This window comes from Hyposmocoma kahamanoa, unplaced genomic scaffold (assembly GCF_003589595.1).
Source record: "Hyposmocoma kahamanoa isolate Upper Pololo Valley unplaced genomic scaffold, ASM358959v1 66, whole genome shotgun sequence".
Classification (NCBI taxonomy): domain Eukaryota; kingdom Metazoa; phylum Arthropoda; class Insecta; order Lepidoptera; family Cosmopterigidae; genus Hyposmocoma; species Hyposmocoma kahamanoa.
Window position 1 is genome coordinate 12,256,800 of NW_020653854.1, and position 17,577 is coordinate 12,274,376.

Consider the following 17,577-nt stretch of genomic DNA (forward strand, 5'->3'; position numbering starts at 1 on the left):
ATTTCGCAGCGAACGAAAAATGGACTTCTGGACTAGGTATAGCACTGTCTGTTAGTGAGACTGATTTAAATCACAGAATAGAGTTAAACATTCAATTGAATCGAGATAAACACGATATTCTTGTGTGTAATGCGAAAAATTCACTAAGTTAGAGGTTTTATACTGGCTTACTTTTTATTAAACCGAAAACTTCTCTCTGATCTCTTCCCATCACTGTTAGTGAAAAGTATTGCCACTAAAGATTCACAAAAGTTAGGTTATAAGAAAAAGAATATTAGAACACTGTTATATACGACGGCCTCCGTGGTCGAGTGGCTTGCACACCGGTTTTCATGGAGTCACCGTCTCTGAGATCCCGGGTTGGATCCCGGCCGGGCCAGTGTAGAAAACTTTTCTATATTGTCTCGGGTCTAAGTGTTTGTGGTACCGTCGTTGTTTCCGATTTCCACAACACAAGTGATTTAGCTACTTACTTTACGTACGTATGTGATGTTATCTAATATATAATACATACATAAATATTTATTGCTCATTAAATCTTTCAAATGCCTTAACGTATTTTATAACAAACACGATTCAAAATAATGACTTGATGTGTCCGTTACAGTCATTTTTAAACCAAACTACCCCGAGACAACGTCAACCACGCCACTTATCGATTTTAATACCGGAACAAGTGTTGCCAGATGTTTACATTTCTCACATTTTTATAACTTTTGACCGGTCGCGTAATTTGTAGCATTTTTAAGCATATTTCCGTAATTTTTGAGATTGATGTGATTTTTCTTAAATCAGTTAAGTACCTATATTTGTTATTGTGAATTCTAACTAGTTTACGAGCGCATCCAAATCAGGCAAAGTAACTCAGAGATTGCACTCACAAAATGAAACCGGCAAATTACAGGCTAAAGCTTATTTTTTTAATTAATACTATATAGTTATATAACAGTGAACACTTAAGATTTGATAAAAAAAAGAAATTGTAACTTTTACAGCAAAAATGTAACTTTTCAGGCACGGAAATGTAATTTTCGACTCAAAGGTCCACTGGCAACACTGATCGAAACATTAATCAATAAGTATTATTGAGAAATCGATAATATAGGCTCAGTTTTCAACACTATAAAGTTGTAATTGCTTGAAAAACCCTAGAAATTAAATGTATAGTTTTATCTATAAAATATCTCTATCTCCATAGTATCTCTCTTAAATTTCTTCTAAAGATTTTAATAACACTCTGTATTAATGTAGGTAAGCAACGCGACTAACGATACGCAAACATTGTACTGGTATGTTTTGTTTATGTAGACACGACGCTTGTCACAACCCTCAACGAGAGTTAGCAATCTCTTTAACTTGAAGCGAATTGACAAAAAAAAAGTTTGCAAAAGGTATGATTCTTTTTTACCTTTTCTGAACCAACTTCTATGCAAACTATAAAAAGAACCTAAAAAAATAGAAATACCTACATATAAAAGATTAGAGAGCTTAAAAGTATTTATTATTACAATATACGAATTGAACTGTACCTACCTATATATTTTTATTTTTAATTAAATGGACTTGTTCTTGACCACTACCTAGGACAGGTACCGCTCCATACGTCTGGATGTCCGGTCAATTTGTAATAAACTCAATAATCAACATTTCTTTCCAATAAAACTAGTCATAAAACGCCAACATTGTAACAACTCCCACTACTTTGTATACAGAGACTTTATAACTACACGAGCTAACTTACTTAACTTACGAGCTGGCAATTATTTCAAATATTTAAAACAATAAATATACGAAGAGTTTCTTTACGCTCTTCAATTTAAATTAAAAAGTTGTATCGATTGCAGTATTTCAAGTTACTTTTTTAACCCCTAAAGGCGACGTGAAAATAGGGCAATTATAAGTTTTGAAGTCGCTGTTTGTGTATCCTGCAGCATGTAGTATGCCTCCGTAGCCGAATGGTTACCATGCCGGACTGACACGTCCTAGGTTTGATTCCCGGGCCAGGAGAAATATTTGTATGGCCTAGATTTATTTCTCTCGTGAGTTTCGGTGTAATTTGTAGTTATCTATGTGTGTGTCCATGGCACCTGCGACACAGGGTTTCCCTAGTGCGGGGTTATGTTGAGTGTGTGCGTTATTATTAAATATTATTATTAATTTTAGCTAATTTAGTTGGGATGGTTCTTAGCTACGTTTGATGAATATTTGTTCACGCCGATACCAATGTAGACGGCACTTAGGTTAATGTCACTTACCCTCATTTTCTTTAACATTTATATTGCTATCCTTTTTACTCTGCTGCAAATAAACTACTGTTCGTAGGTGGGACGTGGACAGTCTAGAACTAATCATCCTGGGTAACGTGCGTCCACATTGGAGCACCCATTGTAGCTCGTTTAGTCCTGTGGATTCAACGCCATTTTTAACGCACTCTGGTTAGTCCTATTGTTATTGTACTGTACTTAAACACTGTTCGGAGATAAATCAAATGATCATCCTCGTAACTGTAGTGTCCTCTGTCTGCCACCACGACCACCACGCGTTCCACATCATTTGTCGGAGATCCTTAATTAGGACGTCTGCTGGAAGTTGAAGGAGAGCGCTGCTAAGCACATCCAACGAGCATGAAACCCACCTCTAAGGTCAGTGTAGTATATAGTTCAGTTATTCAGCAGCATAGAGCATTGATTTTTTTGTGATACAAAGTGTATACCTTATTTCAATTGTAATATTGTTTTTAATTTCCCTTGTAATCTTTGTGACTTGTTGTATTTTTCCTGTACAATAAACTATTAAATAAATAAATAGAATAAAAGCTACATTTAATGTCCTCTGCCTTTCCTTCCGCCGGTTTGCGCTGGCCCTTGACAATATGGGAATAGAGAAAATGTCACAGCCTACGAAATATGGCCCCCTATTCATACAACATACGAACCACTAAAGTAATGAAAAAACGTCATGAAATACAATTTTCATCTACTTGAAATTCATAACTCACTTCGTTGAACGAAATTGTCACTCGACAAACAAAGGCATTTAATAAAGAATGAGAGAAAGAAAAGCACAAACAATACGTTTAGCGACCACTAATGACGCAACGAACAATAGAGAAATACGAATTGCGCTCGAGGCTCTGGAACTATTATACTTACTATTATTATGCTTATATGTATATCTAACCATGAAATATATGTTATTAATATATTTTATTGCACTTGCCAATGAAAATTTAAATAAAAAGTAGCTGAAAACTGAGTCACTGTCCGAAACATTTTGACAAAGTTTTAATTCATCTGTAGTTACTTCAATTCAGGAGATTTAAGAGACCAATAAAAATCAAATATTATGAGGAACTTTTTGGACTTTCTTCTTCTAAGTAGGTTGAAAAAATGTAGGTTGAAAAAATAGTGTAGTGTCAAATCTAATTTTATGGATTTAAACAATCCATTGATTGATTTAATTCCATAATTTGGATTGTTTAAATCCATAAAATTATCATTGTCATAATAAACATAACTTTGAGATCAATTTTGTCTCCAAATGAATAGCAAACTTGAGCTTCCAGAAAAACGTTTTAAATCATCAGAATATTATATTCTACAGCTCCCTTAGATCGTAGCGCCAGCAGTTGTTTAACTTACATAATTAGTAAACACATTTCTTGGAAGCTATAAATTTTATATTTTCGCCTTTATTTGTTTACATGGTCGATAATCTGACCCAGTACAATGGAATGGATGGAATTGATATTTGCTTACAAAAACCACATGTACCAGTTTCACATTATGCAGTTGTAAACAATTTTTTATTATATCTAAAAAAAACTAAGTATCCACGGGGTCAACACGTAACAGTGCAATAAAGATTTCATATTAAACACGTTTCTAATTGTATGAATGGCCTAATTAGATTATTGTACATAGTTCAGACTTTCAATAAAAATAAATATAGTCACACTCGGGCACAAGCGCTGCGCGGACAGTTGTAGTAGGAATACAAAACCGAAATCGTTCTCTGGGTCCAGCAATAAATACAAAACACAAATATTTTGCACTAATGCATTTTTTCTTATAAAAATACATTTTTTATTCTATATAAATCTTCTCAAATTATTGCTACCATAACGCAGGCGTATCTATTCTCCACAAAACGGAGTCCCTTTCACCTGACTCCGATTTTTTGTGATATATCCACCGATAGCCGACCACCTACTTGGAATGGATTTGTCATCCAATCGGAACTTCGGCAGATACATTGAATCCATGGCCAAGAAAGCAGCCAGGAAGCTTGGCAAAATCCTTTCCAAGATAAGGCGTTACTTCACACCAGGACAGTTGCTTCAGCTGTACCAAGCACAAGTCCGGTCGTGTACGGAGTACTGCTGCCACTTATGGGAGGGCTCTGGTAAATACCAACTGGCCACATTGATTCCATAGACAAACGCGACAAGAGGCTTATAGGTAACCCGTAATTAGTAGAGGCGAAGCTGCAGAACCTTGAGTACCACCGTAGAGTTGTCTGCTTATCGTTATTCTACAGGATATATCACTAAGAAAGAAGAAGCATTACACGATTTAATTCCGCCTACCCCTTTCCATCACCGGGGGACTAGACGTTGTGTATTGTGGATATTCCGTAGATTCGCACAAAGTGTTATAACTTGGACCTTTTCAAGGCGAGAGTAAATAGGCATTATTTAGGTGTGTGCTCCATCGTCGACCTCATCGTCACTTTCCACCAGATAAGACGGAGGTCAAATGCGCACTATCTTTTATTATAAAAAAAACTTACAGCAAAGAGACACTTATCCTTGTTAAGTACACATATTTTTCAATAAATCTGTCATATGTCATTTCTGTACGCATGGGTTTGGTTTTTAGTCTTTGGTTTGCCGTGGTCTTTAATTTGATTTCTTTGTGCAATAATCAACAACATACATGACGGGCGCTGTGGCAGTGTCCCTAAGATCTTTGCGATTTAAAATTCTGAGTAGCACTAGAACTGCTATGGCCAGATGTACCGCATTCCACAAGGCACCCGACTAGTTCGTCCGGTCACTTAGTATTATATATAAAAATAATAACTATAATACGGAAAATCAGTATATTTTCATTACAAAATATTTGGAATATGTTTCCAAGTAAAAGGAAAGCTTTCTCTACAATTTTCATAATATAATAATCCTGATAATCATTCAAATTAAATCATAGATCTCGGTAATAAACACAATCACAGCAACCCAGGCCTCCGTCATTTCCTTTAACGGACAACCGAACCGCCGCAATAATAATTATTCACAAAATTTATCAGTTTGCTACTGTTAATAGCATTACGTTTATAGTTTGCGACAAATTTAATTTGCTTGTATTTATAAAGTACTGATTGATCGCCAATTACTAAACTGTTGTACATTTTGCATGAATTAGGAAATTTTGTACTAATTTTCCTACACGATCAGAAAAAACATTTTTTTAAAGTCTAAAATTAATAATAGTACAAAAATTGTTCGTTTAAATGATAACAATACGAATACATATGTAACTTTTTTGATCAACGGTTGATGACTGTCTCATCTTAGCTGTGTCCGTGGGACCTGTAAAGAGATTAAAACGTTGGTTTAGATTGAAGACAAAAATACGGACTTTAAATCCCAATAGTTATATCTTTTATAAAAAAAAACCTGAAACAATTTTGGAATTACATTTATTTGCTAAGTTTTATTGAAATCGGATCACAGAAAATGGGTGAAAACGAATAAACTGGATTCAACCCCTAATTTGCCATCTAAGTAATAAATATTCCTTAAACGGTGGAATATTTTCTTCAAATGTTAATGGGACGTCCTCATTATTGGTACCCCCTTTACAACAAAAAAATAATTATCGAAATTGGTTCACAAATCGTCGTCTTAACTTTCTCAAACTCGTATCATATAAAGAATGACTATTCAGGAGATGGCAAAACTTTCTATTTATTTGAAATTTCTTATCAAGTAATGCATCAATAATTTGGATGCATTACTTTAAGAATATGTAAAACTAGTGAATTATATAGGGTGCCGCAGTGGAGATGAAGTAAAGACGAGAAAATATGATGAATAACTATATTGAATTTCCACACAGGTACTTCTTAAACTAAATAATTTTAAGAACGTCCGAAATTAGGTACGTTAGGTCTAAAAGTACTCATACGGAAAAGATCTTAACTAAAGGAATTTAGTCTACGTCCGATGTTAGGAACGTTGGGCCGAAAAGTATCTCATAATTATAATTAAAATGACGAGTTTTGCATCGGTCACGTTGCAATGCACGGGGCGCGCGTTCCGGGGTGCGCGAATGCAAGTGCATTGAACTGACGTTTTAGGTATATGTGTTATGCAAATCTGGATACATAACATCTCCCTGCCGAAGATGAGCGACTATTTGCCAATGTATAATGCAAATGTGCTGCGTTTTTCTATATCGATGTCAGCTTGTGTAAATGACTCGCATTTCGACGCGGAGTTACGATTTTCTAATTTGTGAGCCATTCTGCGGCGTATGAAATAATAGGTAGCGACCAGTGCAAACGCACTCAATAGTGCAATCGTTTACATAGGAATCTTCGTATGATAATCGAAGCGTTGTCAGTTTCTATTGTAATTGGATCTTGTATTGTCAATTACTTTTGAATATTTTGTAAATTCGAAGTTCGATGGTGGTCAAATTAAAGTTCACTAGGTTGTGTTTCTCGGTGAATTTTGTTCATGGAATATTAATTAGTTGAATGGGTGAACGTATCGTGCTTCAATATTTATTATGGTGAACTCTGGAGCCTTTACTTTGCAGTTAATAGAATGTATGCGAGAAAGATTCTTTCAAGTAGTTGGTGTTTCTCTTGGCTGCATAGGAGCTGAGCCTTGGTTGGTCTTGGAAAGGATATTGTGTAGTTTTGGCTATCCAGTTCAGTCAAGGCTTCCTTTGAAAGAGTAACTGGTGGGGCTGTACTTGTTCCATCTATCTCTTCTATGTATGCAGTCACGTTGCGTGGTCTGATGTCCGATTTTCTGCTCTCATAAGTATTTTTCGTTGACTCTGGGGCATTCTGCCTCTATATACACATACTCCTGGGAGTTGGATGCCATAAAAGGGTAAAGAGGTAGGATAATTTTGTTATTCTTATTAGGAATAGGATTTAGCATGTCTAAGTCAAAACAGTCTATGTAGATAATTAGAAATATGTAATATAAACCAATAATGTCGTAATAATTCCTAATGTCTAAATAAATTATGTCTCCATGTTGATAATATTTTTTCAAAGTAATCATGAGACTTTGCAACTGTCTGATGCATGAATTTAGTACTGCTGAAAACTAAAATATTCTCAAGTCTAAATAATGTAATCTAATGAAATCTAAATACTAGCCAGATCTTGCACTTTTTCACCTAAAACATTGAAAAATTTAGCAAGTTGACATGTATCTGATACTTAGCTCTTTAACTGAATTCGTCAAATTTATGACGTCAGAAAGAGCCTTACGTAACTTATTATTTTTGAGATTTGTTAAAATTTTAGTCTGCTATGTGTTCACTTCCATAACGTAATATATTTGGTAAAGGCGTCAGAAATGCTTATTTCGTTTTTATTTAAAATTTTGAAAACGTGTTCTCATCGAAGGGCATATATCTGGTTAAGGTTACCTGTAATTTCTTGAATGATTGCATTTAGCGGGTTCAATAAGCTTCTCTTAACGCGAATAGGTAAAAGTGTATCTACTTTCTAATGTCATTTTTGTGAATATGGGATATCTATAGGAATTATTGTGTACGGGTATTTCATCAATTAATGAATTTTGTGCTTAATGCGGTTAGTAAATGTAACTTTTTCTTCTAGGTAAAATACATGTTCATATTCACTACATAAATTAATCAAATTACGCGATGTGACACCACGCGTTCGGACACTGACTTTTGTAAATTGCATAGTTTGCTCGTTGAATGCACTTGAATAGGTTCCGGTACGTAAAGTATTACTAATTGTCGGATTTGATATTTATAATTGAAATACATGAAACACTACCGCTGATATTTATATTATATTAAAAATTATTTAAATACCGATTTTTTTTTTTCTTTACCAGGAGTGGGATGTAAGATGCTTCTAACTGGTCAAACAAATTACAAAAACTGACATGAACATTCTCTTCAAATTCAAAAACATTTTGAAGTGTTTTATGAACCGTGTAAAGAATAGCCCCAGTCATATTAAATTTTGAATATTTTACACTACTATGTATAGAACAATCTGATTCTAAATCTTCTACAATAGTATATAAATATCTAGCAGCATCAATTTGCGTAAAACGCAGGTTACGTCTGTCAAATCTGTCTGTAAAACTAGTCCTAAGTCGGGCTGAATTAGGGTGAAAAATATTGAATGATTAATAAGGCACTTATAAAGAAAAGAAAAAAAAATGGGGAATGGATCAAATAGGAAATTGGCAACCAATAGGATATGTGTACTTACATCAATATCTGCATATTTTCTTTGTGTCTGGAACCTTGTTCTATCGATGTTTGGATAGGGATCCTCTTCACCTCCGAATGCCAGCATCTCCGTAGGTACGTAATTGTAGATTTTTTCGTTCGATACGAAAAACAGCAGCGAGATTAAGATAAATCAACTACTACTGACTCTACAACTCCAAGACTGCGCCAATTATATAGGGTGCCGCAGTGGAGATGAAGTAAAGACCAGAAAATATGATGAATAACTATATTAAATTTCCACACAGGTATTTCTTAAACTAAATATTTTTAAGAACGTCCGAAGTTAGGAACGTTAGGTCTAAAAGTACTTATACGAAAAAGATCTTAACTAAAGGAATTTAGTCTACGTCCGATGTTAGGAACGTTGGGCCGAAAAGTGTCTCATAATTATAATTAAAATGACGAGTTTTGCATCGGTCACGTTGCAATGCACGGGGCGCGCGTTCCGGGGTGCGCGAATGCAAGTGCATTGAACTGACGTTTTAGGTATGTGTGTTATGCAAATCTGGATACATAACAAGTGTGTAAATATGCAAATATCAAGGAAATGTGATGTGAAATCAGCCTGCATAATTCGTATATACAATCCATTTTTTGCATTTCAGTAGCTTTGTGCTTTAAGATACGAGTTTGACAAAGTAAGGCGACGAAATGTCGAACTAATAGCACACACAAAAAAAAATACAGCCGAATTGAAAACCTCCTTTTTGTCAAGCCGGTCAAATATAGTCACATTTTCAATATGTAGCAATCGCAAAAACTTACGAACACGATATGAATACGAAATTTATTAAAAATTCCAATACATATTTTTAAACGACTTCAAAAAAGGGGTTCCCAATTTATCTGAATTTTTTTTGTGTTTTTCAATTTCGATGATTCTTTTTTATTACAAAGGGGGTACGTGGGACCAAAGATGTAGAAAAAAGGGCGTGACACGCACTATAAGTTTCCGGAATGAATAAGAAAAAATACTATAAATGGTCAGAAATGAATTTATTGTTTCTCAAAATATTATCCGATAGCGTTAATGCACTTTTTCATACGAATGAACCAATTTTGAAAACATTTATGCCACTCCTCCGTGACAAACTCTGAAACATAATTTTCATACTCTTTGACAGCCTCTTCAGGTGATGAAAAGCGTTCACCGCGTAACTGGTTCTTAATTTTTGGAAATAAATAAAAGTCACAAGGTATCAGGTCGAGACCGTACGCGGGATGGTTCATAAGGTTAACGTTGTTCACTTCAAAAATTAATTTGTCGGTCTAGCCATGTGAGAACTAGCATTATCGTGGTGCAAGATGTTTACGGCGTTTACGGTTATTTTTACGGAGTTTGTCAATAACTTCTGGCAAACAAATGGTCGTGTACCAATCACTACTCACGGTACAACGATTCTCCAAGGCAACAGTAGCCACGTGTCCTACTGTTTATTTTTTTTAAAAAAAGCTGCACTTTCCACGTCCACTATTTTGGTTGGTTTCGGCTCATCTCGAAAGACCCATACGCTCGTTTGCTCCTTTGTTTTGGGATCGTAACTATAAATAATATTTCGTCACCTGTTACTATATCCCACACCAAATTTGACACCCCTTCGTTGAATCTGGTAAGCATGGGGCATTGCAGCAAGTGACGCGATCCGTTTTTTGAGCCTCAGTCAAATTGTGTGGGATCCACCGAGAGCACAGCTTTTTCACACCCAAGCGTTTGTATAGTATTGATTGTATTTATCTCATGCCTATAGCTAAAGATGCCCGAATCTCATGGTACGTCACACTCCTGTCTGCTTTGATCATACGGCGCACAGCATCGATGTTTTTGTTGTTCACAGCAGTGGACAGGCGACTATCACGAAATTCGTCACTGAGTTTCACACGACCGCGTTTTAATTATGCAAACCAGCTATAAATAGTCCTCTTGCATGGTGCTTTATCGCCACAAGCAGTTTGAAGCCGAGCGAAGCCCCGCTGAGCTGTTAAACTACACTTAAATTCGTAGAAATTCATACTACAAAAATTTTCACTAGTGAAATCCACGATGATATAGACAACCAATTTCTAAAATGACGCCACATTGTAAAAACAAGTGACAGTCAGATGAAACAAACTGTATTCTACAGCCAAAGAGTTCCATTTTCAAAGATTGTAATTACTTATTAAAATTAAAAATGCAGTACTTGAAGAGCAAGGTCAAGGGTGAAGCAGAGAAACTTATACAGCATCTTAATATCACATCAAACAATTATCAAGCGTGTTGCGATATTCTCAATCATAGATACAATAATTTTAAATTGATCTTCAGTTCTCACATCAATATAATTATGTCTCTGCCCGTGATGCAACAGCAGACAGCATCACTAATCAAGAAAATTATTAATTAATTAATCTTCTAACAGCTCTCTAATAATAAACATCTATTTTATAATTAAAATCATTTGTATAAAAATTCGGATCTAGAGCGGAGAAAAACTTTCATAAATTTCTCACAGATGGCGTTACGGCAAAAAAGTCGTTAAAACCAAAAACAAAGATCTTCAGCAAGCACATAGACAATTCGTTGGTTCGTTCTGCAGCTCAGTCGAGTGAGCCACGGTATGGCGAGGTCGCTGGTTCGAATCCAGCCGGATCGAAAGAGTTTTTCTTTAAGTTCTGTCTTTGTGTTAATAATTACATCAAACTAATGGAGTAATTACACAAAAATAATTGAATATAAAATAATGGTAGTAAAACATCGTCATATTACTTATATTTATATATTAATAAAGTTATAATTATTCGAGTCAATGTTCGAAAATTTGATCGGCCCTGCTTATCATAACTAACACATCTAGGCTCAACGAAACGAGATCTATGACCCCCTATAAGCTTTTTTAATATCTCGTTAGTTACAGTTTTATTGTTAAGCGAAGTAATTGACAACTTTCAAAAAAAAAAAATTTGAGTGCCAATATCTCGAAAGTTACCAAGATACAAATTCGTTAGTTATGACAAGGAATAGTGTTTCTTACCTGGTGAGGATTGTAGGTCTCTATACCTAAGCTAAACATTTACTAGCTTAGGTCCTCAACTAAAATTGCAGCAATAATTCATGGGCAGTCCAAAGTAATTGCGAAGGGTTGTTGCGGATTAATCTGCGAAGATGCCCATTTCAACTTGATGCAGAGCGAAATTAATTAATTTGAATCAAGCAAGATCTGCTACGTGCTACTTTCGTAAGCTGTACAATTCTGCCGTCGTTAACTGAAAGTGCGCTAGTGAAAAAAACTCAAAGCCGGGAAAATAATATTTAAAGGAATTAAATGAAAAGATATTTTATTTCTGCTGTTTCCAAACGAAAAAACGAACGTACGTAAGATAAACCTATATTATAAGAAAAATATGGAATTAATTTTATTATTTATGCTTCATTATTAATTACCCCTTTTCCTTTTCAATTTAGTAAAAAAATGTTCGTAAAATACTCAATACCAGGCGAGATGGGGGCAAGTAACCACTTATACCTTTTCAACTTAGCATAATTACAACACTATTGTTAACATTAATATATTATTACGATGAAAGGGCAGTATGTTACAATGTCTTTCCAATATCGTAGTTTGACATTTTCAAGATTTTTATTACTTAAATGAAAGGTAACATTTCCGCTTTATTTTAAATTTTTGTGAACATTGTGTAACCGTCATCGTTTATCTGGGAAAATAACATTTTACACTAACTACATACAAGTAGAGATTTAGCTAAGAAGGAATTAGAAAGTTAAATGTGAATTGCGTATTTTCATTTACTTGAGTGATTGAAATATGTGGTTAAAATGAAATGAAGTGTATATGCAATTACGCGTTCTTACCAATTTGTTTTGTAAATGGGTCCATTTATCTTGCTTTGACCATAAAAGTGCGGGTACTTACACCCTTTTCTCTTAGGATAATTTCATACTTAATCCACCTAGGAAAAAAGTAAAAATGGAGGCAGATTCGTCTTTTTTTGCTGATCACGGCAGTATATGTAAATATTTTTTGAAAAAGTATCACATGTGCTCTTTCAACTAACGGCGGTAGGTATATCCTACTTAGGCGTTGGACATTGTAAGTGAATATAGTTATGTAAAAGTGTATATGATCGCTTGGTAGCTGTAATAAGGTCATAAAGCGAAGTTACCAGACGAGATAAAAAAAATTGTTTTTCTCGCTTTTGTTGATGTTCGGGATGTTTTCATCCTTACTTACTTTGTATGCTAAGTAGATGTATACAAAAGATATATGTTATCGGCAATGTATGTAATCCGGTATTCTATACAACACCTAGGTATTCTATATAATGCCTAAAACAGTCAGGCTATATATAAAATAACGAAAGTGCATTAAGCAGTGTATAAAATTTGTTAAAAGTAGGTGCACAAAACAGCGTGATAATACGAAGTACTTGTGTGTTAAAAATAATATTTTATGCACGTAAAAGTGTCACGACAGTTCATTTTGTAAGAATAGGTAGGTAATTCGAAGAATCGGTAATTAAAATTATTAATAATATTTGTTTAAGAACATCCCTATTAAGTTATTAAAACATTATGCATATTATAGTAGGAACGACAACTGATATTTAGATATGCACACTACGTAAATCATATTTAACATACTGTTTAATGCATTAAGCAAAACTATTATATTAAGTGATTATCTCATAGCTGAAAGTAAATCCAATAATCTTTGACTTACTTTAAAAATTTAAGCTCAACTTTATTGGAACCAAGCACTTTTTTGTTTTATGTAAAGTAAAACATTGAACATTAAAGTTTAGTTCAAATACCGGTCTCCATAATAATTTTGATTCCAGCTCGGAAACGCAAAAAGAAATCGGTTCGGGCACTCGCCGGTCGCTGTTGTGTCAAGCTCGTTTCGCTCGCTCGGCTTGTGCAGCTTTTCCATATACTAACTAACTAACCTAAACCCACAGGAGGGTGTCGAACCAACTCTGAAACGCAAACAGAAATGACTAATTTGATTTTTGTCTTTAATTTAATACTTTGCCAAAACTATGGCCGATATTACCTAGGCATATGGCACCCGCAACACAAGGTTTCCCTAGTGCGGAGCTATGTAGAGTGTGTGCGTTACAAAAAAAGATCTCTATACGTTGCCTAGGAAATGTGTATAATAGTTAAAAAAAATTATTATCTATTACATTGCCTAAAGAAGCCCGGTTTTGTATGGAATAACTAGGTATTCTACTCGTACAATCTCTGAATTACACACATTGCCATTAACATATACATTCAATTAATAACCAGTTACGAGTTCAGATAAAAAATTGTATAAATATTTAATTATTTAACATCATTATCAACACACCGCATATTCCTATTCTTACAAACTGCCTCAGTCGCATCTGAAGGATAATGGTTAAATAGATTAAGGCTGTTTTCTTCTATTCCTTAATACGATTAAAATAAAAGTGAGTTAAGTCATATTTTTACACAATTCCAACTCGAGACTTATTTAAAGAGTTAGGTCGGCGACTCAGAGATAGGTGTTGCTATCACCGCAGTGAGTCGTGGTTGGTTCAGCAGGTGTCCAGCGAGACAATGATGTGCCAGTATAATGTGAACTTTTGAGCCAGACACGATACAGGGCAGGATTTTTATTTTAGATGACTGATGACTATTTCAGTTTTTGTATTTTATTCCTTATTTAATTTGTAAATTTGACTATTTGAAATGTAATTTGTTGACCATTTAAATATATAATGTTATTCAGATTCCAAGAATTCGTAGTCCAAATGACATCGTAGGAAGCATGTTACACACAAGAATGGATAGTAAAAGTGAATCTTTGATGTTTTTGGGCCTTTTTCAATGTGAGAATATATTTATACTCGTGTGAAGTCCAGGCTATTGTGTTTTCATCGAGAATGTTTCAAACCAGTGCCGTATATAGCATGCGGGTTGCCGCTGTAGTAAGTGGGGCAAAGTTACCCAACACAAATCCGGTTAGGTACATACACTTTGCGATATTCCGAACGTGAGTTCGAAATGTCTTTTTTACGACTATTAGATCTTTGTATGCACACCCATGTAATATTATTAAAGAAACATGTCACACCTAGCTTAGTCTGTTGAAGTACACGTGAGTAAATGTACCTACAATATACAATAAATGCTTGTATGCCAAATGTTTAGCCGGACACGGTGAAATTACACGTATTTTGTTACACGAAAACTTTCAAAAACATGTACTTTCACAAATAAATGAGTTATGAATTATGTAGCATGAAAAGTACCATTATTATTTTTTTACACTTTAAGCACATATTATTTGTGCCCAAGCCAGTTTTCTATTAACCTCTTATTTAATTTACTCGTTCATAATGAACTCGTTTATATGCCTCCCTTCACTGCCTCCGTGGCCAAACGGTTATTATAGGCAGTTCGGCTACCACACGAAGGTCCCAGATTCGATTCCCGGGCCGGAAGAAATATTTGTATGGCCTACATTTATTTCTGTCGTGAGTTTGGATGTAAATGTGGTCGTCAAAGTGTGTGTCCATGGCAACCGCGACACAGGGTTTCCCTAGTGCGGGGCTATGTTGAGTGTGTGCGTTATTATTATTATATGTGCCACTGCTGAGCACGGTTCTTCTCTGAAGTGACGGTTTAGGCCATATTCTGACACGCTCGTCAACAGGTTGGGGACTTTACGCGGTTTCCGAGGGTTGTGGACCTTCTTCAACGTGCAGGTTTCATCATGAAGTTTTCCTGCACCGAAGAGCTCATGGTAAATCATTGATTTGAATTAAATTTTGCTCACAAATTCCGAGAAACACAAAGGTGCGAGCCCGAATTCAAACTCATGGCCTCTGCTTGAAACACGGTAGGTCAAACCATTAGGCTTGAACTCTTATATTGATGTTAAATTTTGTAGTATTGTCTCAGTAGGTGAGCTTATTATCTAACGTTCAAGAATTATTATTAATGTGCTACATCAAAACAATATAACATAAATAAAAAATCTCATTTTCTAAAAACTACTGCCAAGTGAAAAAAGTAACATGATGAACATGATGGTGATTACATTGGAAAGACAATATTTCCATTTTGAGCACAGAACGAGCTCACATCATTACGGCAAGCTGTGACTTGCTAGTCCTTTTTTCAAATGGCATAAAAGTTGGAAGTTCAAAGAGCATTTTCATCCATCAATGAAGTTTCTATCCAGTGTGCTTTACATTTTTTGGTGTTACATCTGTTTCATTATTTTAGATACTCAATTTGGTCAAAATTTAACCATTCAAAGTGAATTGATAATTTGAATTATGCATTTCTTTAAAGTAGACTGACGAAGTGCAAGACGGTCTATCTGTTAAAAAATGTTGGGATAGGATGCTAAGGAATTATCTGAAGCCGTGTACTCATTAGCGATGCTTAAAAAATCCACAAATGAAAAAACCGCCATAACAGCATATTACGCTTATGCTTATGCATGGCTAAGCTATGGAGTAATTGTATGGGGGAACAGTTCACAAGTAGATTCATTATTAATTTTACAGAAAAAATGTATAAGAATTATAAAACATTTAAAGAATACCGATAGGTGTAAACCGTATTTTAAGAGCTTAGAAATTCTAACTCTGCCATCTATATATATCCTGGAAACCGCCAAATTTGTCAGAAGATATCCAAGTTTTTACACAAGGGAGGGAGATCAACAACATCGCTTCCCCACAAGATACCCTAATAGACTGATCTTGCCAAAATCCAAAATGGAAATGTATGGATCCGGCCCCCTAGCTATGTCAATTAAAATATTTAACAAAATACCGGAAAATATCAAAATAGAACAAAACACAGCATCCTTTATAAAAAAAACTAAAACATTTGCTAATACAAAAAACCTATTATACAATTTATGAATTTTTGAATGATCAAAATTTGAATGATTTTTCAATGACTACTTAAACAAAAACTACAATTTGACATGGCATGACATAATATTTTAATAACGACTGACTTCCATTATCAACTCCTTATTAACAAATCATTAATTGTTCTTTAGCACGTTTTTGACATAATAATAATTTAAGACATGGTTAAGATTATTCACTTTTTATATTTTCATTGTTTTATCAAATTAATGAATGAATTATGAATTGCATTATATAACAAATTAAGTTTACTATATTTGTACCATTTATGATTTTAATTATTGAGATTTGGATTTTTATATTGTATTTAGCGTATAGGAATAGAATTATTGAATGACACAGCATGCAGTGTAATTAAGGTAAAATCATTAGTGCCCTTACAGGGTTCATGTGTTGTAATATTTTAATTGTTAACACCTCAGTGAAACCACGTGCAATGATTAAATGAATTATGAATTATGAATTATGAATTATGATGTGTAACTATAACATAACAGATACAGCAACGAGGTTCTAGTGTGTACGCGTGAAACAGTCTTCACTCGCTAGGATGAGTACCTGGTTATCGTCGGCTCAATGCGAACATCACGCGTTCGCTCGCGGCGGCCTCGCGAACGACGTGTACACACTATAATTTTTGTAATAACATGCAACTTTAACGGCTACAGCTCGCTAGTGAGTACCCGACTTTACGTATCGCAAATACGTTACAGATGACGTAAGGCATCAGATCTCCTTTGCCTTTTATTGCGCTTGCACTATTTTATCCTTCTACCTAGGACTTGACAGTTGGGCGGCGATGACATAAGCGGCATCTGCACGTAAAACACTTCTACCTTAATTATAACTACACAATTATTTTAAGAAGCTTTTTTTTATAACGTCAAGTCGTACGCCTGATGATTAGTTCCACGCCTGTCCATAACAGTTGCAAAGATCGGAGGGGCACTGCCACTGCGCCCGTCACCCGAAACGTAAGTAGACAAGTCCCATGTGCCTTGTAATTAATTTCACTATCACCCTTACCCTTTCAAACCGGAACATAGTGATGCTGACATTACTGCTTGCTGCATTCGTTCGTATTTGAACACGCCACATTCCTGGAATTCTATTATGTCAAACGCTGCTA